At 41.1% G+C, this 17167-nt stretch overlaps 1 protein-coding gene across 6 annotated transcripts in view; it reads right to left on the bottom strand.

Moving 5' to 3' along the window:
- Window positions 1–17167, bottom strand: part of LOC137290394 (uncharacterized) — a 376153-nt gene that overhangs the window by 58301 nt on the left and 300685 nt on the right. For all 6 annotated transcript variants that reach the window (XR_010957208.1, XR_010957211.1, XR_010957212.1 and 3 more), the window contains one exon: window positions 3475–3523. The gene's annotated coding sequence lies outside the window, so the exon portion shown is untranslated. The remainder of the gene's footprint in view (window positions 1–3474; window positions 3524–17167) is intronic.

Genomic DNA, 17167 nt, shown 5'->3' with positions numbered 1-17167 from the left:
ATGCTGGCAGGATTGTAGGGAGTTGAAAGATGAATCGGTGGGTGTTAGATGGGTAGGGTGGGGAGGTGAATGGGTAGGGGGGAGGTGAATGGGTAGGGGGGAGGTGAATGGGTAGGGTGGGGAGGTGAATGGGTAGGGCGGGAGGTGAATGGGTAGGGTGGGAGGTGAATGGGTTGGGTGGGAGGTGAATGGGTAGGGTGGGAGGTGAATGGGTAGGGTGGGAGGTGAATGGGTGAGTGTTTAATGCTGTGATATTCCAGTAGTATCATACGGGACACCAGAAGTGAGCTTCACACATTAAGCTCACATGTGGAATCGAACATGGGTCTTCAATGTAACGAATGAGCACTTTAACAACTACGCTGTAAATAAGGTGAGGTGAGGTGAGGTGAGGTGAGGTGAGGTGAGTTGAGGTGAGGTGAGGTGAGTTTTAATGTCATACTTGAGAATAGTGATGATGTGCATGCATGTGTATGTGTGGCTGCTTGTACTCAACCTGACTTACGCTGGTTTTACAGTTCTAGCTCATTGAGATACCTTGTCACAGTTGAGCATGAATACCCAACTCAGACACATTATACTGAGTCTGTGCTGACTAGGCCTTGCTGCACCCATTAATATCTTTTGATATGACACGTCTGCGCACCGAATTTGCAACTTTCCGCTTTACAGGTGGTCGCTACAGTAGACTGTAGAAAGTGTAATGGACCTAGGTTTGGGATGAAGCGTAAAGGGACAAGACAAACATCAATAACACTCGAAACAATACCGGAGAATGTATCACCACAGATGCCTAAAGTCTAAATGACACTCCCTTGCGCAGCAATGCTCCCGAAAGACAACAAAAACTGAGTCACACACACTGACACTGGCTACAGGTCAACAACTACAGACCGAACCAAATCAACAGACAAAGAGCAAAAAGACTTTAACATAAACACTGAGCAATAAACACACCAGACCTGCTATTAACATACTCAGTAATATACAGTTTATCTTCATGCCCAGTTGTCGTATTACTTAATAAGAGAATTGATGGCTGTAGAAATTACCTCATCACTTTATCAAAGACCACTAAGAAGCTTATTGCACTGTGTCTAGTAATAATTCCATCCGGGACAAAAATGACCATTCCCTTGATTACAGAATTGTCCGTTTAATAACCAGCAACAGACGAGCGATAAATCTAAGATATTGACCTTCTCCGACCCTTGGTATTCCGTCTCTTTCTCACATAATATTCAGCCAGACATACGACCAATTCCGCGAACATATAGCCCCTGATCAAAGTATCGCATTTTTATATTGCAGCAAAAGTGGCAATGGGTAGCCATTTTCTGATCCAGTAATTAATGTGGTCAGACAGTGGCCTATCCATGTCCGAGGATGGGGACTGTGTTCTCCTGACCCTTGGTCAAGCCAGGCTGGTAGATTTATGACCGTGTTGTGTCTGACACTAGTATAGTTCTACAAGGGAAGGCTCAACTCAGTGGGTGTCTGAGAGTGCCACAAGCCCTTCAAGTGTGGTGTCCCTTGATAGAAGCCCCTTAAAAACAAAACTCACGCTGATTGATTTTGTAAATCGGATACTTTCAAGTCTGCTAAGTGACCGGGGAGCATGTTGACCAGACGACCGTGAGTCATTTGTAACTGTAGGGCCGATCAGAGTTAACGAGTGAGTAAGTGAGTTTGGTTTTTATGCCTCTTTGAGTGGTGTCTCAGTTACATCACTGATATCATGAGGTGTCACCTTGATGCTGCAGAAGAACAGAAGTGATGCGGGCCTCGAATGACAAGCCTAAAGAAAAGGTGAATCTGAGGTGTGTTATACATAGTCTGTATTCAGACTGGTTGTCAAGGGACCATAGAGTGAAGGGCTATCAGGGTAGAAGGGTGGGATAGTAGGGTAATGAAGCAATGTATATGGGTACTGGGTGGGATATCAGGAAGTGGAATGAAATATCAGGTACCAGGGTGGAATATCAGGTAGCGAGGTAAGATATCAAGGCTGTGGAATATCAGAGCAGTAGATATCTGCGTAGCAGTGTTGGATATCAGGGTAGCGAGGTGGATATCAGGGTAGATGAGATAGTGTTGGAATTGGAATGATACATAAAAGTATCAGCCAGACATGCAAATGCAGTATACAGTCTGGAAATGAACATCAAACGTGGTGAGGTCCACGCAAGTAATGACAGGAGGACTAAGTACACGACCAAGGTGACTCAGTTCACCAAGACATTAACAAGCACTGCTCCCATCGATCAATCACAGATGAAAAAGCAATGAGTTAAGCCATCAATATCACCAAATATTCTCGTAAATTCAATTACACAACATTAACGTCCCACCATGTGGCTCAAAATCACACCGCTCACCACAACAAAGTTTGCCACTCCGAACAAGTTTAGCCAGTGCTTCAAGACACAGCAACGACTTGAGCAGACGGGAAATATGACATGATGACTACACGCTACAGTAGCGAAGCACATCCTAATCAGCAGGGACGCTATCAGACTGCACACCAAACCCAGTGAAAGTTGACATATACATTGTCCATAATCGTCCAGACAGATATCGACATTCGACTACAGTCGTACTGGGAACTCTCATATTCAAGGAGGTTCAGCACAGCAGGGACGATCATCAAATTAGTAAGAAAATTTAACCCGAAATGATATTGGCAAATCAAGCTTTCCATTTTCAAACATGACCTTCGGTACTCAGTGGTGTACATATCCATGCTAGGGGGATGATAGCAGACGGCAGACAAGTGCAGACGGACAATATACTCGGATAAGATATGACATCTTAGTACCCTGTGGCTAAAAGCTAATTGTTCCAGCTATTGAAATTCAGGCTTGTCACACAGAAATAACTAAAATGAGCTGATGACAAGTAATACTCTCATACTTGTACATTTGAAGGCTTTCATTCTGCAAATTTTGAAATCTTGAGTAAGAAACAAAAGGCATTCCTTGGAGTATTTGCTAGGATTCTCAATACTATTATTCTGCAACAAATGGGAAAGGGAATATACACAGAATCCTTTTTTATGTAAGTAGTGCAAGCTACAAACTCTGTGGACTGCAATTTTGTATTTTTGCCCCAAATCTAGCAATTTTACACAAACAACTAGAACAGGTTCTCAATTTTGTAACAATATGGGACTAATAAAAAAATCATACAATGTATGCAACAGCATTTTTGTGCAAGCTCAAACTCTGAGGACTCAGATATTTAGCCATTTACCACTTGTGAGAAATGCTGCTTTCAACGATATTCCAGCAATATCACAGAAGAAGATACCAGAAATGGGCATCACCCACTGCATCCATGTGGGGAATAAAACCTGGGTCTTCAGATTGGCGAGCAAATGCTTTAGCCACTTCGCTACCCCAAAGTTCTGGATGTGTTCTGGACAGGTTGGATTTGAACAACTCCCTCTACCCGACAAAAACAGCATGTACTCACAATGTCAGTGTTCATCCATTACAGCTAAACAAACTCCATGTCCTATATTCTGAAACATAAAAAAAAAACAGTATCAGTAAAGGACAGTGTTGGTAACAGGAGTCATCAGAGGATGACATATTCCCCAGTCCCCACATATTTGAAAGGACAAATCATCTGACAGTTATTTGATGTTTTCTTACATTAAATTTGAATCGTTTCCATGGAAGTCATGAAAAATATAAAGCCATAAACAGCAAAAGGCACCACTTCAAGATCTGTCTCATATATCTGCCAAGATCTGTTGAAAGATATCAAATGGTTTTAGAGTTGTCCTCCGGAAACGAAGCCTAGCCCTCAATTTTGAGACAAAAATGCCAAAACATTGTAAATAGCAAAAGGCACCACTCTGTGGTCTGCCTCAAATATCTGCCACGCTTTGCTATAAGATATTGAATAGTTTTCGAGTTCTGCTCCGGAAACGAGGCTCATCTCCATTTTGAGACTAAGTCAGAATCGCTTCCATGGAAACTGGGAAATTAATAAATCATAAAAGTCTGTAAATAGCAAAAGGCACCACTTTAGGGTCTCCCCTACATATCTGGCATGTTTTGCAGAAAGATATTTAGAAGTTTTTGAGTTGTGCTCCGGAAATGAAGTCCATCCCTCCAATTTGAGACTAAGTCAGAAACGTTTCCATGGAAACCCAGAAAATTATAAATCACAAAAACCTGTAAATAGCAAAAGGCACCACTTTGGGGTCTGCCACATATATCTACCAAGTTTTGTTGGCAGATATTAAGAACTTTTTGAGATGTGCTCCAGAAACGAAACACACCTCTCACTTTTGAGACAAAGTCCGAAACGTTTCCATGGAAACCAAGAAAATCATAAATCACAAAAACCTGTAAATAGCAAAAGGCACCACTTTGGGGTCTGCCACACATATGTACCAAGTCTTGCAGAAAACTATTGAACATGAGCATCTATCTAACCAATCAACCTTCAGCCAAGTAGCTGAAGAGTAACACTGTTAGTAAACGTCCCTGGAGCATGAATGCACACAAAAACATTACACTAATATAATTTAAGCCACAAATATACTTTTGCTCAAATGTGTACAAGGAGTACAAGGAAAAAGATGGTTAAGGCACAGTATGATTCACCAAATAAATCAGAGGTTACAGACATTATAAAAGGCACGGAAGGAACCCTATGAGTGAGAAGTGGATCCAAATGTTTATCCTTACATTCATCAAGTGCTTTTGAAAAATAATTCAAATTTGTGTATGACAAGCTTAATTTTTCCACACATCAATGATCTTCAAACACAATAAGCTTGACATCCATCTACATCTCTAATTTCTATGCCATGTGTAATCTGTCATGGTTTCCTGGGCTTGACGTCAACTGAGCTTACGCTACTCATATGTTGTACAGCAATGCATTAATTCATGTAAAATCATGATAAACAGTCATAGACCATGATAAATATTTATGACCTGGTGCAACTGTTTTTTTGTGTCTATGAGTACCTGTTTTCATGATGATAAATATTTGTGACGAAGTGCAATCTGGTACAGCTGGATGGGCATGTTGAATTTTTTGTGTTTAGAGGCAGCCTGGTTGTGTGTGGTGCAACTGGTTTTCATTTCAGTGAGCACCTGTTTTCATGATAATATATATATTTGCGACCTGGAGCAACTTGGGCATGTCTGGTGCAGCTGTTTTTCCCCCCTATTTCAACAAGCAGCTACAAAACGATAAATGAAAAGAGCAGGGTGCAACCTGCTTCATTCAACTCATTTTCCATATCATGTTGCCATTATATTTTTTTGTGACCTGTTGCAAGCTGGTTTTGTCTGGTGCAACTACTTCATGTCAACAAGCTCCTGGTTTAAGTTACGCCAAGTGTCTTAATTCAAGCTATGAAAGGTATCAATCTCAATGAAAAGCAAAGGGGGAACTTTTAGACAACTTCTTTCTAATAAAACTTATCGAAATGAAAATAAGTAAATCAGTGATTATACCAATGTAAAGAGGTCTTCTTGAAGCATGATCACCTCTGACCATACTTTCCCCCTTGAACTACAGATGTTAAATGCCCCTTCCATCATATGCAAATGAAATGAAATCATTCTAAATTCCTACTGCATCTTATTATACGTCAAACACACGGCTTTTGGTAAGAAATACAGGAATGATTTCCATCTGCTTGAAACTTTTGCGCACTTGAGTATGACAAAACGATATTTTCACCAACTTAAACACCATCATTACATTACATTATTGAAACCTACTGATCTGTTCCAAGATGACAGCTCTCACAACGACAATATTTCCTAAAAAACACTTTGCCTTTTAAATACGACCGTAGAACCAGACAGCAAATGAAACATTCATAGGCCATATCACATAATACATACAAGAACGACTATTAAACAGTTTATCTCCCCCTGTAGTGCCATAGCTTCAGAAGCAGCTGGCTGCGGCAGCCTCGTCTCGCTCATATACTTGCTGTTATCTGTTCAGCGTGAGGAAAGCTCTCACAAGCAATCCAAGAATCAGCAAACCCACTGAAAACCCAATCTCTGTCTTAGTTCTTGTTCTCTTCATTTTTCCCGGTCCGACAAAATCTCTGACTTCAGGGTCCAGCTTGTGGGCAATAACCCTCATGTTTAGGAAGACAAGCCATGGAGGCAACAATCTGTATGGCTTAATGGTGTTTTGTTTCATTTAAGATTTCACAGCTCTTTTCAAGCAGACCACAGACCATGATAGGGCCATTAATCTATTGCCAGCTTGACCAGGCGAGCAGTTTATGGTCTCCAACCTTTCAGCTCAGCCACAATCGTCTCAAGGAGCCAGCCATGGTCAATGAGACGATGCATCTGCGTCCAGATTGTGTGATGGTCAGCGTCTATGGTCTAGATGATCTCTGTTGTCCAGATTGCCAGACATCTTTCACTGCCCAAACAGTTTATACCAACAGCGAGAACAGTTCTCTTTAATTTACTGTGTTCAAACATGATTGTCTCCCTTGCCTGGCCCTGTGCTCTCGGTAAATCGCTTTAGCTAGTGTCTGGTCGAGCGCAAAATTACTTCATAACTGGCTTCTTGTCGCAAGACGAGCGACTTCCTGTCAATTAAGGCAGTCCGCAAACGAGCACGACGTCCGCCATTGGTACAATAAATGTAGACCGACTTGGAATCTAACTTAAAGTTTCAAAGTGCACAGCCAAGTACAAGATACTACACCGGCACTCTCTTCCAGACAGCCATTGTATGACGCGAGTCAATAGGGACCAACTGCATCACCTCAGACCAGGAGACTTACAACTTCAATAAATCTGGAGATTGAAGATTTAATGTCCATGTGAAAGAAAATCACCATCGCCGTGGAAGTAGGGACGCTCAAGATGGACTTGCAACATGTTTTTTATGCTCGTGTTTTTGCAATTTCCATTACTGTATTAAAGCCATTCATTCACAGCAAGAGGGCAACAATTGGGTATCAAAGATTTAATACTGGAGCATCCGAAGATAATCCTCTTTTTATGGCAACGTGAAAGTTTTTTATAACACTAAAGCAGCTATGTGTAATTTTAAAACAGAAAAATCATAATTTGTGTTGGACAATATGTTCAATATTATGAAGAGAGAATTGCAAAATGCTTTTCTAAATTATATTAACGCCAGTTCACAGTGCCTTGTCCCACAAAGTTCAGGACAGGTCGATTGAGGTTTTATGTAGCTTAGCAGAGCATCCAGGCTTACTGCACTTGCGTATCGAACTGCATGAATGTGTGTTGATGCTTGTGCTTGTCTAGCAGCTAGTCCAGTTTGTAAGTGCAGGACCACTCAATTTTCATGCCACTGTTTCATGTTTATGGCTGGTTGGTTTCTAAACCTTGTAATATTTCAGATGTATATTGGCAATGAATGCACAATGTCATTTAGAAATGTAACAAACATAATACCGGGATTACACTTTTTTAGTAAATTTCGGAGTGAAGTACTTTGGGGATTTAAGTCCCATCTGTTTCTGACTCGTGTCAAGTGTCAGCACACAAAGTCAGTGATCTAACCCACTCAACATAAATCTCCTGGAATCTGTAGGATGTTACATGCATGACAACATAAATACTTCAGTTTGGACCAGATGATCAAATGTGACTGACATCATGGATAATGATGACATGCATCAGTCAAATCTCTAAACCTAACCAACTGATGTTGTTCAGTTGCCTTTTCCAACGAAAGTGAGTTGGTGAAGACTATTTCTGGCCAAGAATCTTCTAGGGACTCCCATTCAGCAAGTAAGTGGCCGAGTCTAGTTTCATGCTGCATTCAGCAACATTCCAGCAACATCACAATGGGATACCAGTAATGGGCGTTACACAATACCCACATGGAGAATCAAACTTGGGCCTCTGGCATGGCAAGTGAACACTTTAACCACTAAGCTACCCTACTTGATCCATGAGTGAGTAATGAATATAGTTTTACGCTGCTTTTAGCAATATTTCGGCAATATCATGGCAGGGACATCAGAAATGGGTTTCACATACTCTACCCATGTGGGAAATCAAAGCCAGGCCTTCAGTATGATGAGCAAACGCTTCAACACTTGACTACCCTACAGGCACCATGACTCACTGCTGTAAACACCACACTGTTACAATCTGAGATTCCCATTTGTTATGTGTGATGCGTCACCTGTATCAGTCAACCACTTTTACCAATTTTACCAAGCGGAAAAGAAATAGAATCATGAAAGCAAATGTCAGTTAAAAAGCAACAATCTATCAACACATCCTTTCAGAAAAGATGAACAAGTTACATGGATAGACAAGTTTTTTATTGCAATAAATGAGGTGTCTATCCAAAAAAAACTTGCTCGTCTTTTCATACCAGCTTCTAAAATTCCACTTGAAGAAATCAATTCAGACATCAAGTATTGAGAGCCTTTTTGGAAGTTGGTTACGACTATCACTCTGCTGATAAAGCACCATCTTTATGCGTGACAGCAATAGGATTGTTTATGACATCGTGAAGGAAGTACTTGATGGTGTACCCTGATTAATTCATTTGGTTGCATCTTTTGCAGGTGAAGAAAAACTAAATTGTACATTATGGGTGTGACAAAGTCTAGGATCAAACCACTAACCATCAGTTCAACAGTTATGAATACTAGCCATTAAAAGATGATGACACTGAAAACATTTATGAAACAGAAGTTTAATGACTACCTTTAAGCTCAGCTTTCACTCTCTCAATTCTTTCACGCGCAGCTTATGAAACCTGAACAGATGGAATAACTTCCAAATTACAGACAGTGCTTTGTCTAACAAAACTATTATTTCACACGATAACCTTTCAGTAGAAAATCGAGAACTCTCGGTGGTCCTTCTGGTATTTCGGCATCATCAAGGGAGGTAACCCAGGAAGACAAATGGTACGTTCGTAGACATACACCCTCCCATACCCAAGCTCAGGTGATACACAAAGGGTTCCGATTGTCAAACTACCGACACTCGGCATGATTATTGTGGACAGCTTTGCCAACTTCCAAAGCACATTCCAAGTTAATAAATACTCAAGGTATCAGTCTGTTGCATGCTTGAAGGCAGGATCAGACTGTTTTTGCAATTGGTAAATGTTTCATCATCCTCCATTGCCCAGTGCAATAGGTCTAATTGATAAACACCTTGGACAAACTTACCAACACAGCTTTATGTTGGAAGTGGTGTAAATAGTCCTATTGTAAATTTGCCACTGTGGTTTGTTTAGAGTCTGGTTCTAAAAACAGCCATCCAGTTATGTTGCACTGCCCCATCATGGTCTAATTCAACGACTGGGGGTCGTGATTAGTACATCAAGGTGTTAGGCCTTAAATGCTTCCCTCCCCTTGTTGAAGTTGCTATGTTTGGTGGACTAAGTGTGGTTGAGATGATTTGAGTGGTTGAGATGAGGTGAGTTGAGATGTTGAGGTGAGCTGAGGGGTTGAGATGAGTTGAGTGGGTGAAGTCAGGTAAGGTAAGTGGACTGGGTGAGGCAAGGTTGGTCAGTGATTGAAACAAGGTGAGTCAGTGAGTTGAGTTGTTGTGATGAGGAGAGTTTAGTGGCTGAATTGAGTTGCTGAGTTGAGTAGTTGAGATGAGGTGATTTGAGTGGTTGAGGTGGTGTGACAAATGTATTGAGTGACTTAGTTATTTCTGCACTTATATTACATATTTCCTTTCACCAGTCATACCAATAAGTTTAACATCCAATCCCCACTTCACCATATCAGCATCAACCTTGCACTTTCAATATTATCCCAGTCATTTGCTCTACTTTAGTCCATGAATTTTTTAGTTATTTTTTTTTATTTATTCCTTGTCCTGACATCCAACTAAACTGCCTTGGCCTTTGTTAAATATTCATAGCCTCTATATCTACACCAGCATGTCTACCCATGGAGCGCTCCAATTCAAATGCCAGATAGATCCTGCTGTATTAGCCATCAATAATTAACTACCAATGTCTAGACCACAGGCATACCAAGTCTGTAGCAAACCATCTCCTCATTCCACCGCACATTGAGTGTAGATAGGGTGGGGTGAGGCGGGACACATTAATGAGTAGTTGGGGTGGGGTGAGGTGGGACACATTAAGAGTAGTTACAGTAGGGTGAGGTGGCACATGTTAAAGAGTACTTAGGGTGGGGTGAGATGGGACACATTAATGCATATTTGGGGCGGGGTGAGGTGGGACACATTAAAGAGTATTTGGGTTGAAGTGAGGCAGAACACATTTTGAATAGTTGGGATGAAACACATTTAGAGTGGCTGGGGGTGGGTTTGAACACATTTTGGTAGGCAAATGGGTGAGGTGAGGTGAGGTGAGTGGTTGAGATGAGAAGAGGTAAGCTAGTGGTTAAGGTGAGGTGAGGCAAGGTGGGCCAGTGGTTAAGATGAGGTGAGGTGAGGTGAGGTGAGTGAGTGGTTGAAATGAAAAGAGGTAGGCTAGTGGTTAAGGTCCGGTGAGACAAGGTGGTCCAGTGGATAAGGTAAAGTAAGCAGTTGAGTAGGTTAGATGAAATGAATAGTTTGAGTTGAGTGATGTTTGGTGAAATTAAAGAATAAAGTGGTAATGTCATCATAACTAGCTAACACTACGCTACTCCACCGTCCCTCTCAACAAGTGAAATATTTAGATCTGAGGTGAATCTCCTGTCTACCCCCTGACACTGACAGAACACGAAGATCTCTGGCATACATAGCCTTGGTTGATACACAACAACCAAAGTAGTCAATAACTGACGACAGGGAACCAACATCTAAACAATTGGTCAACACGCAGACAACTGTATAATGGACAGACAATGGTAAATAGAGAGACAGTGAAACAACAGACATGTTTGATCAATAGAAATTGGCTAGACCATTGAAGATACAGCTCAACTACTGCAGACAGAGGAAATATCACACACAATGAGACTATTAAAGAGACAGCTCAACTACTGAACAGAGAGCGGAAATATTGAAGAGAGAACAAAGCTTTTGAAGAAACACCGAAACTACTATAGCTGATGCATTGCATAGACAGTGGAACTATTAATGAGGAAGCACAACTATTGATGAGGCAGTCAAACAGTCAGAGAACAGTCAAACTATCAGAAGGCAGTCATAGGGCACTCAAACTATCAGAGAGTAGTGAAGCTGTTGAAGAGGCAGTCAAACAGAGGGTAGTGAGACTGTTGAACAGGCAACCAAACTATCAGAGAGCAGTGAGACTATTAAAGAGACACTCAAACAACCAGAAGGCAGTCAAACAATCAGAGGTCAGTCCAACAAATGTAGGACACTCAAACAATCAGAGAGGCAGTCAAACAAACAAAGGGCAGACAAACAATCAGAGACCAATCAAACTATCACAGGGCAGTCAAACAAGCATTGGGCAGTCAAACGGGGCAGTCACACTATCAGTCAAACTATCAGACGGCAGTCAAACAAACATTCGGCAGTCAAACAATCAGAGGGCAGTCAAACAGTCAAAAAAACGTCAAGCCATCAGAGGGCAGTGAAACTTGAGCCTACTGAAGACACAGGCAATGAAACTACTGAAGAGAGACAATGAGATTCCTTTGCAGGGAACACAGACAATGGAAGTAATGGAAATGAACCCATCAAACAACTGTAACTAAGACAGACAAACAATCAACAAACAGACAATTAAATGATCAGAATGAATAGAAGTTAGCAATATTACTTCAATATCTTTCTTCTAAGTGTGTAGCCAGTGCCAAATCTGATATTCAATCCAAACACAACCAAGTAATATGATCGGAAATTCCTCAGAACATTACCCAACTGGCAGATCCCAACGACGACACTGCAGCCATTAGAACATGAATCAGTAAAAGCAGGAACGATAGATGTGGTGGATGGTGTTGATGTTAATAATTAAACAATTGCTTAACTTGTCAACTGTGCATGAAATAACGGAGCGTCTAGACTCATAGTGTAGTCACTGTCAACATGCGTTATGTCTCGCGGGACACTCTAGAGGAAGATATCTAATACTTAACGGTGACAATCACCTACTACCATGACGGATTACAGAAGCACCTGACTGGGGCACTGTCGACAGCTTGGTGCCACCATCAATGGAGGGGGGTTCTTGGGTAACAATTGTTGGTAGAATAGGTGGGGCAACTATAGTTGGTGGTGTAGGTGGGGCAACTCTGGTTGGTAGTACTGATTACTTTTATTTTGACATTTGAAAAAAAAAATATATATATTTATAACATCATTATTAAACAGAAAATGTTAAAGCACTAGATTCCAAAACAGGCAATTTGTCATTCACAATACGTAGTTACAGAGGTGGTACAGGTGGCTGGTGGTACAGGTGGGGTAACACTGGTTGTTGGTACAGGTGGGGTTCCACTGGTTGGTGGTACAAGTGGGGTAACTCCATGGTTGGTGGTACAGGTGGGGTAACTCCATGTTTGGTGCTACAAGTGGAGTAACTCAGTGGTTGGCATTACAGGTGGGGGAAAGCAGAGGTTGGTAACTCTACGGTTGATAAACCAGGTGGAGTTAACAGTTGTTCCTGGTAGAGGTGGGTAACTCTGTGGTTGGTGGTACAGGTGGGGTAACTCTGGTTGGTAGTAAAGGTGGGGCAACAGTCACTGCTTATAAAATGTTTCTTAACTGTGACTGCTGACACAAGATTTCAAAGTCATCTTCTAAATATTTTAAGTGCGCTTCTGTTTCAAACCTGCTGTTTCAAAACAGACGCGCAGGCGTAAAAAATATCCCATCTTAAGTTTCCAAATGCAGCATGCTCACGATACAGTAGTCGTGGAGGCAGAGAGGAGGGGGAGAGATAAAGAGAGAGAGAGCGTTGTGAGGGAACCAGTCCAGCAAGTCAAGCCTGACAAAAATCCCCTAAGTATGAGAAGCACCACAACACATACAAAACATATTGTCTGCTTAAAATCAAGACAGAAAGTCCAAACCTTGTTTTACTCATTATGAAATATCAGATTATGGGGATTTCAAATAAAAACAAACAAACAAACAAAAAACCAAAGTTGGATCTGACATTATTCCCTTAATTTGTGACTGGTGTACAGATCCGGATTTGTAGCATTGTGTAATAGCAAGATGTTGCATCATGTTGAGCAGAGTTGCTTCCCTTGAATGTGTAAACTGTAATCATCATTGTCTGTTTACAGAGGCAGGAAGCAACATTTTGGCCAGTTGATTTGATAATCAAGGAAACACTGGAGGCACTGATTTGATGACCTGCTCATCAGTAAGCTTTCCTCCACTTCTGATTCTCGGCGATCTATTGACACTATTTCCACTACATTGTGTCTTCTACACTCAATGGAATATCATTCAGCAAAAAACTGAGACTGACTTTACTTTAACCACAGAATCCTCAACACAAGACAGTATTAAGGACAAATTTCATATTTACCTACACAGACAGCATTTCCATAAGAAAACCAAGGTTAACGTACAAAGTAAAGCATGTTTACAATGACCATGCTATATCACAGTAACAGGTATTACAAGCAGGTCATATGTATCATATGTCATATTTGGGATTACACTTTCTTAGTAATATCAATTACCTGTTTTCTTAATTTCCACAAAAAAGGGTATGTGTTGACAGATTGGAAACAAGATCGGAGCTCAGCCTTGGATTCAAACCCGTACTCATGGCTTCCAACATGCCTAAGCGACACAGAAATTTGTGACCTTCGACTGCATTAAATAAACTTTGGCAACAAGAGAATCTGGTATATATTCACTTGAAACTTGTTAATCGTCATTGCTTTGCATTTCAAGTTCTGTACAAGAGCATTATCATTGAAGACAACCATGACAGTTCTACGACAATCCCAATGTACCGACACGTACAATGGCCTCAAATAATCAAATCTACTCCCAACACAAGTTGAATCAAGTCATTATCGTGATCAAACATAGCCCTTGTACCTCTCCACATGATGTGACATAAAAAGATCGCAGCGGGATTTTTTTAATCTACTTAACAACTCGGGCTTCCTTTAAGATAAAAGCATAACTTGCTCAGCGTCTCATCCTATTGGAGAAAGCAGATCAAAATAATCTGTTGCGATACTGTGTCAAATTGGGCTGCAGGAAGTAAGTGTTTCTCTCTAAACATTACGGCAACAATTTCATAAAGCAATTCATCTGGCGCCCATAATGAACGCGTGTCAGCCGGCTAGCTGAGTTCCTTGTGGAAGCTACAAGTTTGAATAAAAGTCTGGTGATAATTAGGAAAGCTTTGATGACGCACATGTGTTTGCTCCTACCAGACGGCAAATCTGTTTGATTATTATTAAACCTTTGAGCTGAGCTATCTGCAACAATGCTCAAGTCTAGCCGTGCGAAACTCGCAGACGATATTTTCTCTCTCCTAAATTACACCTGAAACAGTCCAGTAGAGAGGGCCTACTTGCTATGGAGATGAATCAAGCTCTCTATTACTGTCTCTTTGAAAGAACACATGACCCAAATGTCATCTACCCCCTGCCTCGCTATAAGGCAATTTAATAAACCTATATTGGTAGACAGCATGGTTGGGTATTTACAAAGCAAGGGTGGCCAACGACCCCACACTGATTGACACTGTCTGTCTTACTACCTCATTAGATCACCGACCCCATTATAAGATGCTGGTCCTCCTTCCCCCTAATGAATGATATGCAGTTAGATAACAAGAAAGTAATTGCAAACCAGACAATCCAGGCTAGCTCAGTACATACTCTGCACCAAAAAAGTTGTTACAGAACTCATGCCTCATTATAAGGCAAATATGATAAACTCCTCTTTCAGGGTCACTAGAGTACATCCTGCATAGCTTCCAGTCTGTCCACAGCTGGTCCTCATTATAAGACAAGTGTCAGCTTGCTTGATCAGCAGATTTAGTGCACAATACTGAATACCACCAGCCTGTCACAATTGCTTGGCTTGTGTTGAATATTCAACCCTGATACAGAGTAGCATCTAAAGCATAATTATACGGTAATAGAGACAGAGTATTCAGCAATAGAATTATATAGTCAAAATACAAGGCTGACATTGATTGGTCTTGTATAAATCATACCAGTACAATGTGAGGTTGAGACAATTATTGAATTATAATTATATTCCAATGCATGGCTGAGTATAGTACAACTCTCAATGGATGAAATATACAAAAGTATCGACCAAATAGACCAACATATCAACCAGAAAAAAAAACTATATAAAGACCAACTAAAACCTATCTTAGGACCAGCTTAACCTATCTAAGGATGTGCTAAACGATGACAAAAACAAAACCATCCGAAGGCCAAATAAACTTAGCTTGAGATTAAATACACGTATCTAAGGACAAAATAAACCTTTCTTTGGGTCAACTATACCCTAACTACTAAATAAACCTTTCTCCAGAAATGCTAAATCTCTCTAAGGACCCCCCAAAAACCATCTAATGATTAAATATACAAATGTGTGGACCAAATTCACCAACCTACAGATCAAACAACATTTTAACTAAAAACAGCACAAAGACTGTCCAATATCTGACTGAAAAACATACACTGAATACAATAATTACATGTAAAGAGTAACCCAAAGCGAACAGAATTCAAAATGTCTGACTCAACAATCTTCCAAAATGAATGCAGCAGATGAGTACATCAGAATGGTTGACATGTGAGAAATTCCAAAAACACCGCAAGAACTTTTGGCCAGCTCGAGTCACTCCTTCTGAGCTAATATTGTACCAAACAGCAGATAAAAACATGGTCCAGACATTGCCTACACGCTTCCTTCACCATCACCGGCCGGTGTCTGCCGCAACACTACGTCTGCTGTTACGTCTGCTCCAACATCAGAGATTCCTATACACCAAGAGCAACTCACTGGGATTCCAAGCATTCCGGAACTGAGTTTCAGTGAGGAATTAGGTAAGTCTGGAACGTTTGTTAAAGAAATCAGTCAAAATGCTTGCCAGGTGTATTTTGCCTGTGACACTGGCTGGTGGGGGGAAAGATGGAAGATTTGCGAACACACTTCCTCTCTCAAGCTGGAATACCCGCAGGCCATGGGCTGTCACCTACATAGTCTCAATGGCTACGTCTTTCAGCTTTTATTTGGATCATGAAAATTTGTGGAACTGTGGTGGTGTTCTTACATATAATAGTGTGTCTGAGCTGATGACATGAAGCCATCTCCTAATGGACACTGACAGGAACAGGCTTTGATTTTCTGATAATCGCTTTGAAAGTTCCAGCCCTTGGAGACATGAGCCTAAGTGACAAGAACAGTTTTTACTGAGGCTAAGTGTATGCTCTACCTTTGACAGTTCATTCTTTGATGTCTCTAAATAATATCCTTAGAAACTTTGTTTTTGTTTCTCTAGATGCACCTCCTTGAAGAATGCTAACCACTCGAAACAAGGTCCGCACTCTCTAGGGTACAGAAAGTTGGTTGGTGAGATTTCCCTTTCATGTAGGCATACACAGAAACAAGAGAAAGAGAGAGAGAGAGAGAACTGAGTGAGTGAGTGAGTGAGTGAGTTTAGTTTTATGCCACACCTAGTAATATTCCAGCTATATGGCAGAGGTCTATAAATAATCCATTTGGGACCAGATATTCAATTGATCTCCGCAACTGGGAAGTGATGACATCTGTTTACTGAGCCAGCAAGAATGACCACCAAATCCTGTTAGTCCCCAGTTACAATAAGCAGGGGATGAGAGATAAGCACAAAAAAAAGCAAAGAGAGAAGAAAAGAAAAAGACAAAAAGGAGGGAGATATATAGACACACACACCAACACACACACCAGAACATACACACACAGACACGAACTGGCTAGCCCCACTGACAAGCATACCAATATTAGTTTCCCTGCCTAGACATCTATATATAGAATTGTCTTGCGCCCACATTCCAGAGGAGGGGTGGTGAGAGGGAGGGGGGCTGCTAGACTGCCAGCTGTCAGACTTGGCTGACCTCAGATTGGGTCAGGGAATCCCCCAGTTATAACAACTACAGAATGTCAGATTGCTGGTCCAGGAAGATATGCAGTGTACTACACAGGGAAATCTAACATCCCTTTCCAAAGTTACCACCTGCAAATGAATGGGACACTGTGCTTTGTCCAACAGTGTCTTGTCAAACAGTGTCATGACT

This window comes from Haliotis asinina, chromosome 1 (genome assembly GCF_037392515.1).
Source record: "Haliotis asinina isolate JCU_RB_2024 chromosome 1, JCU_Hal_asi_v2, whole genome shotgun sequence".
In the NCBI taxonomy this organism is placed as follows: Eukaryota; Metazoa; Mollusca; class Gastropoda; order Lepetellida; family Haliotidae; genus Haliotis; species Haliotis asinina.
Note: the sequence above shows the minus strand (reverse complement) of the source record. Positions and strands in the feature narration are given on the sequence as shown.